This window comes from Lathyrus oleraceus, chromosome 1 (assembly GCF_024323335.1).
Source record: "Lathyrus oleraceus cultivar Zhongwan6 chromosome 1, CAAS_Psat_ZW6_1.0, whole genome shotgun sequence".
NCBI classification, from domain to species: Eukaryota; Viridiplantae; Streptophyta; class Magnoliopsida; order Fabales; family Fabaceae; genus Lathyrus; species Lathyrus oleraceus.
The window spans coordinates 439,589,119-439,602,306 of NC_066579.1; the positions used below are offsets into that span (position 1 = coordinate 439,589,119).

Genomic DNA, 13,188 nt, shown 5'->3' on the forward strand with positions numbered 1-13,188 from the left:
ATTTAGGTGTCTCAACTCATTTTCCCACCTCATAGTCCTCAATTGACTGCACAGTTGACTTTTTGGTCCTCAAATGACCTTGAAATGTCTTGATGAACTTGGGCCTTTACCACTTGATGAAATGGCTTCAAAATGAAACCCTAGATCATGTAAGCTCTTTATAATGATCATGTGGTCCTCATCTCAAGAAAAATTCCTCATCTCTTGCACAAAGGATCCTCTTGAAGCTCTTGACCTGGTGCTTGCTTGAGCTACAACAAGAAATGTTAATGACATATTTTTGTGCTTTTAGTTAGTGAATAAAACAAGAAAAATAATGATATACAATTCAAGCATGTCTGGTGATCTCAAACCACTCACAAGAGATCCCTACCCAAAGGGAGAGGGAGCCAAGATGCTCAAAGATCCTTGAGGCTATGCAATGCAATGCTATGATGCCATGAGGGATCTTAGGGACAAAATTGGGGTCTTACAATAATAAATTGATATTGTTCCATCTTTTAAGAGCTGCTTTACTACATTATGTCTCAATTGAATATGTCAGTTTTTACCATTGAATGACTTGTTCTTTGCCACGACTATTTTTGATTGACAATCACAATGCAACAACATCGATGAAGTTGGTTTCATTCCTAAAGAAATAATAGATAAGAGGTTTCTTAACCACTCAGCTTCACTACCAACCAATTCTAGAGCTATGAACTCTGATTCCATAGTTGATATGACAATAATTGATTGTTTGAGTCACAATGACCAAACTTTCTTAGAAGTGTCTCAACATAATGTTCTTGAGATAGTATTATACTATCATCCTTTCTTATGATTTTAATTCCTAGTATTACACTTGCTTCACCCATATCTTTCATTTCAAATTTGGAAGCAAGACATTTCTTAGTTTTAGTTCAAATTTGGAAGCAAGAAATTTCTTAGTTTTAATTAGAATATCAATACAAGTATCAAAGATGAACATGTCGTCAACATACAAACATATAATCACACATTCATTACTCAGAGATTTAGTGTACACACATTTATCAACTTAAATTGATGAAAATCTATCACTAATTAAAACTTGATTAAATTTTTCATGTCATTGTTTTGGTGCTTGTTTTAAACCATATAATGATTTAAGAAGTTTACAAACTTTATTTTCTTGACCAAAAACTACACATCCTTCGGATTGTGATATATACATTTCTTCTTCTAAATCTCCATTTAAAAATGCTGTTTTTACATCCATCTGGTGAATAATTAGTTTATAAATAGAAGCAAGAGCTAAAAGTATCAAGTAAGATTTTATTTTTGAGTAAAACCTTTTGCAACTAATCTGCCTTTATATTTTTCAATAGAACCATTAGGAAAATATTTTTTCTTAAAAATCCATTTACAACCAATTGATTTTTCTCCTTTTGGTAAATCAGCCAAAATCCAAGTAAGATTTTTTGAAATAGAATCCATTTCAAATTTAATATCTTCTTTCCAAAATTTTGCATCAGGAGAAGAAATTATTTCATCAAATGTTTGAGGTTCATTTTCAACAAGATATGTATAAAAACCACTTCAGAAGAATGTCTCTTTTCTTTGTCTTTTACTTCTTCTTAAATCATCATTTGAATTTTCATTTGAAATATTTAAAGAAGGTTTATCAACAACATTTTCAATTTTAAGAGAAAAAACATTTTCAAAAAATTCAACATTTTTAGCTTCAACAATAGTGTTATTAGCAAACACATCACTTTTAAGAACAAATAAAATCTATATGCGGCACTATGTTCGGCATAACCAATAAACAAACAATTGGATGTCTTAGAACCTATTTTCCTTTTCTTCGAATCAGGCAACATGACTTTTGCTAAACTCCCCCACATTTTTAATTATTTCAAAGTTGACTTATAACCTTTCCATAATTCATATGGTGTCTTACCGATAATCCTATGTGGAATTCTATTTTATAAAAAAACATGTGGTTAATAAAGCTTCGACTCAAAGGTTGTCCAGTGCATTTGAACTAACAAGCATAACATTCATCGTTTATTTTAAGGTCTTGTTTTTTTATTTCAGCTACTCCATTTGATTGAGGAGAATAAGAGGGAGTTACTTTATGAATTATTCCTTCTTTTTTCACAAAAATCGTTAAAAGAAATATACTTTCCTCCTCTATTGGATCTAGCTCTTTTTATTTTTCTATTTAATTGATTTTCTACCTCGGTTTTGTATAAGATAAATTTAAGAAACACTTCATCTTTATGTTTTAACAAATAAACTTTAGTGAATCTTGAGCAATCATCTATAAAAGTTATATAATAATTATTTTCTCATATAGATGTAGTTTGCTTCAAGTCTCTTAGATCAGGCTGAATTAGACTAAGAAGATCGGATTCACGTTGAAACATACATTTTTTCTTGGTTAATTTTGATTCTAAACAAATATCACATTTACCAAATCTATATAATATATTAAATCTGAAGCAACAAATTATGTCACGACACATGTAAACTCTTCTAATTCATTTGTGCCACATCATCTCATTATCCTATGTGACACCTCCCTAAACTCATTTCAAAATATCAAATGCAATAGTTATTCTCTATTAGAGATCGCGAATTCAACTCCTTGCAAAGATAAAAAAGTGCAATTTTTATTGTCTATTAGAAGTAACAAGTTCAACTCTTCACAACACTCTTCAAAACAAACATTTCAAAACTTCTATTATTTGTATGAGAAAATATGTAATATTTCATTTGTAAATCTCTTTTAATTAAAAAAATTATATTTTCATATTTTATGAGTCATTTCCTTTCAATACAAAAAATTAGATTTATCAATTTTCAAACATTTCGATAAAAAATTATGAGAGCTTATTCAATTCCTAAAAAAATAAAATTATTCGATAAAAAAAAGTAAGAACTATAAAAAAAAATTATTCAAATTCTTTACACTTATTTCAAGTTTTAAAATTAAATTATGATGTCTTATTTGCATATCTACGATTCAAAAATATTTCTATTCACTTAAAATTTTACTCTCTTCTTTTATCAGCTTTATTTAATCGTCTCAATCACATTTTTTTATAATAAACAAAATCAAAATCTATATTTTATAATACCATTTAAAAAATTCATCTCAGCGCCGCGCATCACGTGAGTCTTTATCTAGTTACTTATTATTTAAGGTAATGATATAAATACTTTTCATTTTATTAATATAAGAAGAATTAACATCTATATAATATATTAAATCTGAAGCGACAGATTATGTCACGACATAGGTAAACTCTTCTAATTCATTTGTGCCACATCATCTTATTATCCTATGTGGCACCTTCCTAAACTCATTTCAAAATGTCAAATGCAATAGTTATTCTCTATTAGAGATCGCAAGTTCAACTTCTTGCAAAGACAAAAAAGTGCAATTTTTATTCTCTATTAGAAGTAACAAGTTCAACTCCTCACAACACTCTTCAAAACAAACATTTCAAAACTTCTATTATTTGCTTGAGAAAATATGTAATATTTCATTTGTAAATCTCTTTTAATTAAAAAATTATATTTTCATATTTTATGAGTCATTTCCTTTCAATAAAAAAAATTAGATTTATCAATTTTCAAAAAAAATTTCAAAAAAATTATGAGAGCTTATTCAATTCCTAAAAAAATAAAATTATTTGATAAAAAAAGTAAGAACTATAAAAAAAATTATTCAAATTCTCTACACTTATTTCAAGTTTTAAAATTAAATTATGATGTCTTATTTGCATATCTACGATTCAAAAATATTTCTATTCACTTAAAATTTTACTCTTTTCTTTTATCAGCTTTACTTAATCGTCTCAATCACATTTTTTTATAATAAACAAAATCAAAATTTATATTTTATAATACTATTTACAAAATTCATCTCAGCGTCGCGCATCGCGCGGGTCTCTATCTAGTTACTTATTATTTAAGGTAATGATATAAATACTTTTCATTTTATTAATATAAGAAGAATTAACATGTCCTAATCTAGCATGCCATATATGATAAGAATCAATTATGTAAGCAGAAGAAGAAACTTTATTATTCATAACTTTAGAAATGTTCAAAACAAAGAGTCCATGGTCACAATAACCTTTTCCAAATACATTATTCTTTGTCATTACAATCTTGTCATATTTGAATGACACTTTAACCCCACCCTTGCTCAAAAAGAGCCACATAAATTAAATTAGTCATAATATTAGGCACATGTAATACTTCACTTAAAGGCAATGTCTTTCTTGATGTGAGCTTTAACATAACTTTGCATTTTCTTGAAACTGCAACAGTTCGAGAATCACCAAGATAAACTTGTTCTTCTCCATCCCCCACAGCAGTGTAAGAGGTAAATAAATCTTTATTAGCACAAATGTGCCTAGTAGCTCCAGAGTCTACTACACATTTGTTCATATCAATCACAACATTTGCTTGAGCAATGACAACAACAATAATAGTATCTCCTTCAGCCAAGTTAGCTTTAGGAGGATTGACATTCCTCTTGCGATGACTGCATTGAGGTGCATGATGACATGACTTACCACGAATATAATATTCTCCTCTTTTTTTTAAAAGTGGAATTAGTAACACGGGGAATACAATTATTATGATCATTATGACTAGGTTTGTGACGGTACCTTTTTTTGTGAATCTTATTCTGAGTATTATTCTTGACCAAATTTGCTCGAGAAACAATTTTTTTTGGCTTTGCAACCTTGCTCTCCTTTCTGTTTGTATCCTCGATAATGATGTGTGTGATCAAATCTACTAATGGTAATTGCTTTTGCTTGTGTTTCAGTTTATTCTTGTAATCCTTCCATGATTCTGAAAACTTCTAAATGAGAATTCCAACAATAGATTGATCCGACAAAGTTATGTTTTCAGCTTTCAGTTCTTCCAACAATTTATGATACTTGTTGATCTGCGCCTTTATATCTTTATCTTCAGATATTTTTCAATGGTAGTAATTTCCAATCATAAATTTTTATTTTTCAACATCTTCAACGGTATATTTTAGATTCATCGAATCTCATATCTCCTTTGCTTTCTTGTAAGAGTACTAGACATCAAACAAATAGTTAGAAACAATACTTAATATTGTGCGCCGGCATACCTTGTTTGCATGTGTCTATTGATCAATAACTTTTTGAGTTGCAGACGATGCTGGTTTCAATTCTGAGAGAGCATAAGCAACACCATGCATGTCAAGGATGGAGTGAACACGCTCATACCATCTGCGAAAATTCTTCCCATTAAAAACTTCAATTTTTGACACATCGAGAAATGGTTTAGCGTAATTGATCGTCGACACAACGAGAGTTATCGATCGTTGATTTGAGGTTGCCGGTTGGAGTAATAATTGAAATTGTCTTCGATGACCATAAAAAATTCTTGAGATTGTTGATCAATTTGCTATAAAGAGCTACAAAATAAAAACTAGTTAAAAAATATGAGACACGTTGATCGCTCTATCCTCAAGGATTTTCCGCGTAATACACTAACCCTCCAGGATTTAACAGATTCTTCTCGATAAATAGAAGATACATAACAGAATTCGCAAGAATACAATTATTTTAACCCAAAATAATTTTGTTATAAAGTACTACTTTTGTGAAGAAAGAAGAATTTAAAAAACTTGTTTCTCCGTGCAATGGATTTTTGAGTTTTTTTTCTCTATATCCAATGTTTTACCACACTTAAGTATATACTAAAAGGAGAATTAAAGGCAAACTAATAAAATTAATTATTCTAAAAAGAAATTCATAAAACAATTTAATGGGTCATTATCCCAATTTCAATTTCAACAAAACATATATAGTGTGTAAAATACTGCTATAACTATAATAGTACACATGAAAAAATTTGTTGATTCAAAATAAATTTATTGAATATTTTTAATTAGAAAATATTCTAGTAATTACTTTATAATTTTATATAAATATTATTCAAAACAACATTTTATAATTATCAATAAATAAGAATAAAATAAAATAAAAATTTATTTATTGAAAATTATTTTAAATAATAATAATTATTTTTTGAATAACCAATAACTACAACAATAAAACAAGTGCGGCATGACTCTTAGTGAGGGTGTGCCTATTCATCCGTCTAATCCGAGTTTTGAATTGAGACTTCCTATTTAAACCAATTTTATTGGACTCTAATTATTTCAAGTTTCATTTAGAATATTACATTAACTATCATTAGAGTTTTTTTTACCTCGTCCTATTTTAGGTTGATCATTTAACTCATCCCTTAAACACAATAAAGTAGATTTAGTGAGACGCAAAACAAATGATACATGGCATAACAATATTTTTAGACATAAGATGAAGAGTATTAAGAAATCCAAAAGGATAAAATTAAAAGAATTTTATGGTGATGATCTGAGTTTTCTAATATATTATTTTATTATGTCGGATGCATGATCGTTAATTAATAATATAAAATTTACACACGTAAATATATCATCCATTTTCTAAAATTAAAATAAAAGTGTTTTTTTTCTTAAAACGGCATCAAACAAAATATACTAAGAAAGTCCAAAAATAAGTAAGTACACCAAACACAACTAGAGATGCTACAGGTAGTACAACGATCTACTGCCACCTAAAATCCATATAGTTTACATAAAATATGATCGAAAAGTCATGAGAATAAGTTGATAAACAAACCACGTTGAACACAACCGGCAAATGTGGAAATCGAGAACAGCATAATGCAGCATAAAAAAATACCACACAAAAGCTTGTTTCTCCCTAACCTAACACCCATGCAAAATTCTGTTGCATGAAAAAGAACGCACAAACCATTGAAATAGATCTGTAAAATCGGTTATTCAATGAATCTGAAAAGTGAATTTAAATATCCATAGCTAAATTCATGGAGCAGAAGTTACTAAATTGAGGAAGCGAATATGGTCCATTAATTATACCATGAGCAATCAATCTATATGCAGCCTCAGTCAAATGAACACCATCCCACCCAATATACCGAGAAGGATCATCACAAGAAATTACGCCTGGTTTGCCACAAGGTTCTGATACATTGTAATTATATGAACCTCCCATCCCACAACAGGTTTGGAGACCTAGAAAACCTGCATTGAAATATTTTAGTAGCAAAGGTCATGAACAAAGTGAGTAATTTACTTTTGGAATTTAAAGAGAGTTGATATACCAAATTTTGATGGATAATTATATAATGGCAATAAAGCATTATAATAATCAGCATATATGATATTTGCATGAGGATAAACTCCACGAAGCCTTTGTATTTCATTTTGAAGATTCTGGTTGTAAAATTCAGCAAATTCGTTTAGCCTCTTCAAGCAACCGAATGAGTCATATTGGTTCTTATTTGTGGTTTCATACTTTGTTAAAAAGCATACATTGCATCCAATTGGGAAATTTCCAGGGACCATGAGTGTGTGTGCCCCTAGATCAATCAACTCCTGTGAAGACACAAGAAAATTGAAATTCAACTTAGATTTAGTTAGTGATGCGTATATAATAGGATTTGTAAAAGAAAATAATCTTACATTGATTGCTGAAGTTATTGCATTGATTACATGTGGTACATATGTGTTAATCTCTTCTATGCTTTTCTGGCTATTTAACAGATAAATGAAATCGTTGCCTCCAATCTCTCCTACAAGAAATAATGACTTTCCAAGAACTTCATGACAACCTACAAGATTAGACCTCAATTAAGTAATTTCATTAATTTCATGTACGTCATTGTGCTGATTCATATTTTTTTATGGGAAAAGACTTAATTCATATCATTAATAAGAAACTCTTTAATACATGCATGGCTATCAATAAAATTATGAAAATTAGTAAGAGATGTAGTCACTCTTGTGTTATCTCAGATTTTTGATACCAACATTAAACTAGCATTAATGCGATAAAAATCATATAATAATGACTTTAGTGTAAAGTCAAAATTGTGAATAATGGCTATAAGGATTTTGACAAATGTGACTTGCTGACAAGGAATGTCACTATGGTCGAAATCGCAGCCGAACAAGGACTAAGGAGTTGGGGATTTAGTAAAATTCAGAGTTTTGAAGACATTCTCTACGTAGTCGAATGAAGTGTAAAATGGATAAGATATAACGGTTATTGAAAGACACAGGAAACTTGTCGAAGATGAAGGCTGCATGGACTTGAAGACATGACATGTTATGTGTAGTCAACCGCTGTAGACACCTTAGGATTGGTATATAAGTAGCGTTAACTTTGAGTTTTAGGGGTCCGCAATTGTCCGCAAGTGTACATAACTCAAAGTATCTGTGTGATTGAGAAAAAAGTTTTCAGAATATACGTATGCATTCCATTTTTTACAAATTAAAGCCTTTTATATTCAAATCATTTATGCATTTTCAATCACTTTATTTCTTATGTATTTCGATTTCACTTTAAATTCTAGTCATTACTTTTAAACTTCATTTCGATTTTCAGTTATTATTTTCAAACTACACATTTCGACATTTATGTCAAAATCATTTAAAGTTCATGATTCACACAAAATATGTCTTGGGATATTTTCGAGTTTAATCCCTTAAGTAAATTGAAACTTATTTTTGTTTACTAAATTTCACGGTAAACACCTTGCAAAGCATGAGCCACTTCATTAGCTTGTCTTCTAATGAACTTAACATTAGAGTTCATAAACTAACATGCTAGTAAGAGTTTACATAATTCCTTGATAATCTTGCCATACTTTAACAAATTTTGTTGTTGACTATTCAAATTATTTGCTACACTTTCTTAATCTACCTCAAAATCCACTTCATCCAAACCGAGCCCATGCACCCATTTTATGGCAGCTAGAAGACCTAAAGCTCTAGCTACCACAAATTGCCCTTCTTTATCATGAACACAAATACCCATACAAACCTTGTTGAAAGTCATTGAGAAATATGTGTCTATGTTGCATTTGAGACGACCTGCATAAGGCTCTCTCCACGTAGTGTTCATATGGGTTTCATTTTGGATAGATCTACTCGCATGGAGATGTTGAGCATTTCTCCATCCCAATAGCAGATAAGAGGCACAATCACAAATTATTTATGATGACTCCTCAATATGATTCCAAATATGATTATTCCTACCCTTCCAATACTCCAAATAATGGTCGATACTAAAGCTTCTTGGTCTTAACTTAATTTTTACAAAAGAGAGAAAATGCTATAGGTGAATGGGATATATTCTCTTGCCACATGTTGAATAATAGGCCATAATCCCACTAGCTCCCAACACACGAAACTTTTTGGACAATAGAAGACAAGATGTCTATCATCTTCTAATACTTCTCCACAAGCACCACAATAGGTCGGACATTGAACACCTTTATCTATCAACCACTTTCTAGTTAGCACACAGTTCCTACAAAGACGCTAAAGAAAATATTTTACCTTTGGATGGGTTTTTATTTTCCAAAGGAGCTGCCAATTCTCACTGACCCAAAGATGATTTGTTTCAATAGCCTCTTTTACACAATATCGATAAGCACTGCAAACTGAATACATATATAAAACAAGTAAAAATATATATAAAAACTAACGAAGATAACTTAAACACGAAGAATGCGACCAAAACATTTTATAACGATGGTGGCAAGAGCAACAATTGTGGCGGCGCGAGAGCCTTGGATTAGAAATAGTAAGTTTTTGTTATTTATGGTTTCTAATTTTTATATTTGGAGTTTGGTTATGAATGTGTGTTTTGTTCAAAAGAAAGAAGCATACACAAATACGGATAAGGGTTCTACCAATATAAAATTTGGACTTAATAATAATTGGATGGATAAAAGATTAACTGGATAATTATAATCATTAATTCGGTTTATCGATTTGACGATTTTTAAAATTTAAAATCGAGAACTAAACCAATCCACGTCGATTTCCGTTGATTTAGTTTGATTTTAAACCATATCAGAAACATTTGATTTTTTCAGTTTTTTTCGATTTAATTTATTTTGAATTATCGATTTAATTGATTTTTTCTATGAGTACTTACAAGCTCAATAATAGATAGTCCATTTTCCTTTCATAAAAATTAATATTTGACTGTCCCATTTTTCATTGGTGGGAAGGTTATAAACACCCCTCTCTTCAAAGAAACTAACGTCTAAAGCCGTTGCTCCTATAACAGCAAAATTCGCTCCATCCTTTGCTGCACTATCTTCCAATACACCATTCTTTATTCCTAAATACGGTTTCACCATCGGAATCCCCAATGACTCAGCTGCAATTCGAAACAACGGTCACATATTAACGGCGTAACAGAAAGTGACATGTAAGCTAACAAGCAAGCATACCGATAAAATCGATGATGAGGCGTCCATCGGAGCAACGACCAGATACATGATGAAAATAGGTTTGGCCGTAGGGAGGAACCAAGCAGGTAAGAGAGGGATCCTGGATGCTGTAAAATAGGTTGCCGGTGTCGGCCATGGAGTCGCCGAAGCTGAAGATGGAAGAGTAAGAGGAGCATTCAGCCATGATTAACGGTGGGGAAGCAACCGTCACTAGAAATAGTATAACTATACTCCATCTCATTTCAGAATAAACCGCCATCAGAAATATGTTCAGTATATTCACGCAGAGTATCGATATTTTAGTAACATTACTCTTTCAATTATAAGTTATTGCATAGCTTGGTGTGATTGAACTCATATCTTGATATTTTTGATTAATTGTCCCCACAAAAGTAGTTATATGGTAAGTATTATAATTGTAATAAATGATGGGCCCATTCAAATAAAGTAAAAAACGTAGCCTTTTATATGCTAGTGGACAAAAAATATTATTATAATATTAACATGAAATTTTTGTTAAAGAATGATTCAGTATTCAATATCACTATTAGTAGTGTCCTTAATCATTAAGTATGTAATAGATGTAAGAGTAGAATGTGTAGCAGTGTGTATGTGCAACCATTTACTGTAATTGTTTTAGTAGAATAGTCGGAGTTTGTTATTCTCTCTTCTCTCTCTTCTTCCATCTTCATCCATTTCACCTTGTGCACCAACAATTGATATTAGAACTTTGGTTCAGATCCACAGGAAACACGAGTGAAGGGTGAGGTGTTGGGTGATCAATTTCGTTTCTTGAGTTCATGTTGAACTTTTGATTGTAATTGTAACAGAATCACATTTCTTGATTCTACGGGATTGGGAAACACTAGTGTTTGGTGAGATCTGAGTTTTGCACAAAGTTGAAGATGAACGAAAATAATAATATGATTACCAAGTTTCCAATGTTTGATGGCAAGAACTAGAATCGTTGGATGATTCTGATGCATGTGTTGTTTGGCGCTCAAGATGTTCTTCATTTCGTCAACGACAATTACATTCAGGTTGCACTTCCTGAAAATGCAATGGATGCGCGGAGAAATGCTTAACGTGAACTGAGGAAGAAGGATCATAAAGTGTTGTTCTATATCCATCAGTGTGTGAATATGAACGTGTTTGAGAAAATCGCTGATTCGACGACGACGAAGTCTGCGTGGGACACATTGGTACGGTGCTACAGAGGTATTGCATTAGTGAAGAAGGTAAAGCTTCAATCTTTACGTAAGCATTATTAGAATCTCAGTATGAAGAACAATGAGAAGGTACCTGACTACATCTCTAGAGTGATTCTGATCACAAATAAGATGAAGTCGTATGGAGAAACTCTCTCTGAAGAAAGTATCATTGAGAAGATACTTAGATCTCTTACTTCTCAGTTTGATTACATCGTTGTAGCAATTGGACATTCTAAGGATCTGAGCACCATGAGAGTAGAAGAGCTGCAAAGTAGTCTAGAGGCACAAGAGTTACGTCTGACTGAAAGAACCTCTGAGAGAGAGGTAGAACAGGCCATGAAAGCTTCTTTTATCAAGAAGAACCAAAAACAGTCTTGGTCAGAGGCAAAAAAAAGACATGGTAGGCCTCAGGAGTCAGAAACCTCCAATTCTAATGAGAAAAAAATCAGAAGGGAAGGGAGAAGCTTGAAAAGAGAATGGTTAAATGTTACTATTTTAATATGTTTGACTACTTTGCTAAGGAATGTTGGTCAAACAAGGAAAGGAAGTCAGAAGAAGTAAACATAATCATAGGAGATTATGATGATGAACCTGTGGTATTGATGGCTTATGAATTTGATGATGATGAACATGTGCGATTGGCGATTTCTGATTCTGAAGGAGACTCTGAATATGAGTCAGAGTCAGAAGATGACTTTGAATCTGAAGTCGAGTCTGACTCTAAATATGAGTCAGAATCAGAAGATGAGTCAGAATCTAAAGGTTCTGAAGAAGAGTTAGAATCTAAGGATTCTGAAGATGAGTTAGAGTCAGAAAATGACTCTGAAGCCGAAGATGAGTCATAGTCTGAAGGTGACTCTGAAGATGAAGAAGACTCTAAAGGAGAGTTTAATTCTGAAGGTGAATCTGATTCTGATCCAAATTTTAATGATGATCCAGAATCTAGAGGTAATCCAATCTCTAGAGGTGAAGCTTATGAAGGAAGAGCTTTTGAATGTAGAGCCTCTGAAGGTGGTCCAACTTCTGAGGGTGGTCAATCATTTGATACTATTCCAAAATCAGAAGGAGATTCTGAACAAGTTCATAGGCCACAAAGAATCAGACAAATATCGATAAGATTTGTAGAGTTTGACATGTTGCAAGATACTGAAGTAGACTCTAGAGGAGAATTCGTTCAGTGTGCCATGTTAGTAAACTCTGAACCAGTGAGCATTGAAAAAGCGCTCAAGAAGAAAGTGTGGCTGAAGGCTATGAAAGAAGAACTTTAGGCTATAGAAAGAAACAAGACTTTGAAGTTGACTAAGCTTTCAAAGGACAAGAAAGCCATTAGCTTCAGATGGGGTTTCAAGGAGAAACTGAAGCCAGATGCATCAATTGGCAAACACAAAGAAAAGTTAGTAGCAAGAGGTTCTCTACAGAAACTTGGGTTAGATTACTTTGAAGTGTTTGCTCATGTAGTGAGACATGAGACAATCAGACTGGTGATTGCTATAGTTGTTAACAGGAATTGGCCTCTGATGCATCTGGATGTGAAATTTGCATTTTTGAACGGTCCATTACAAGAAAAGGTATATGTGTCACAACCTCCTGGATTTGTGAAAAAGAATCAGGAACGAATGGTGTACAAGTTGCA

The 13,188-nt window shown here is 31.8% G+C and overlaps 1 pseudogene; it reads right to left on the reverse strand.

Annotated features, from left to right (window-relative positions):
- Positions 1-6,467: 6,467 nt before the first annotated feature.
- Positions 6,468-10,691, reverse strand: LOC127115183 (GDSL esterase/lipase At1g28590-like; annotated as a pseudogene).
- Between the last annotated feature and the right edge of the window lie 2,497 nt (positions 10,692-13,188).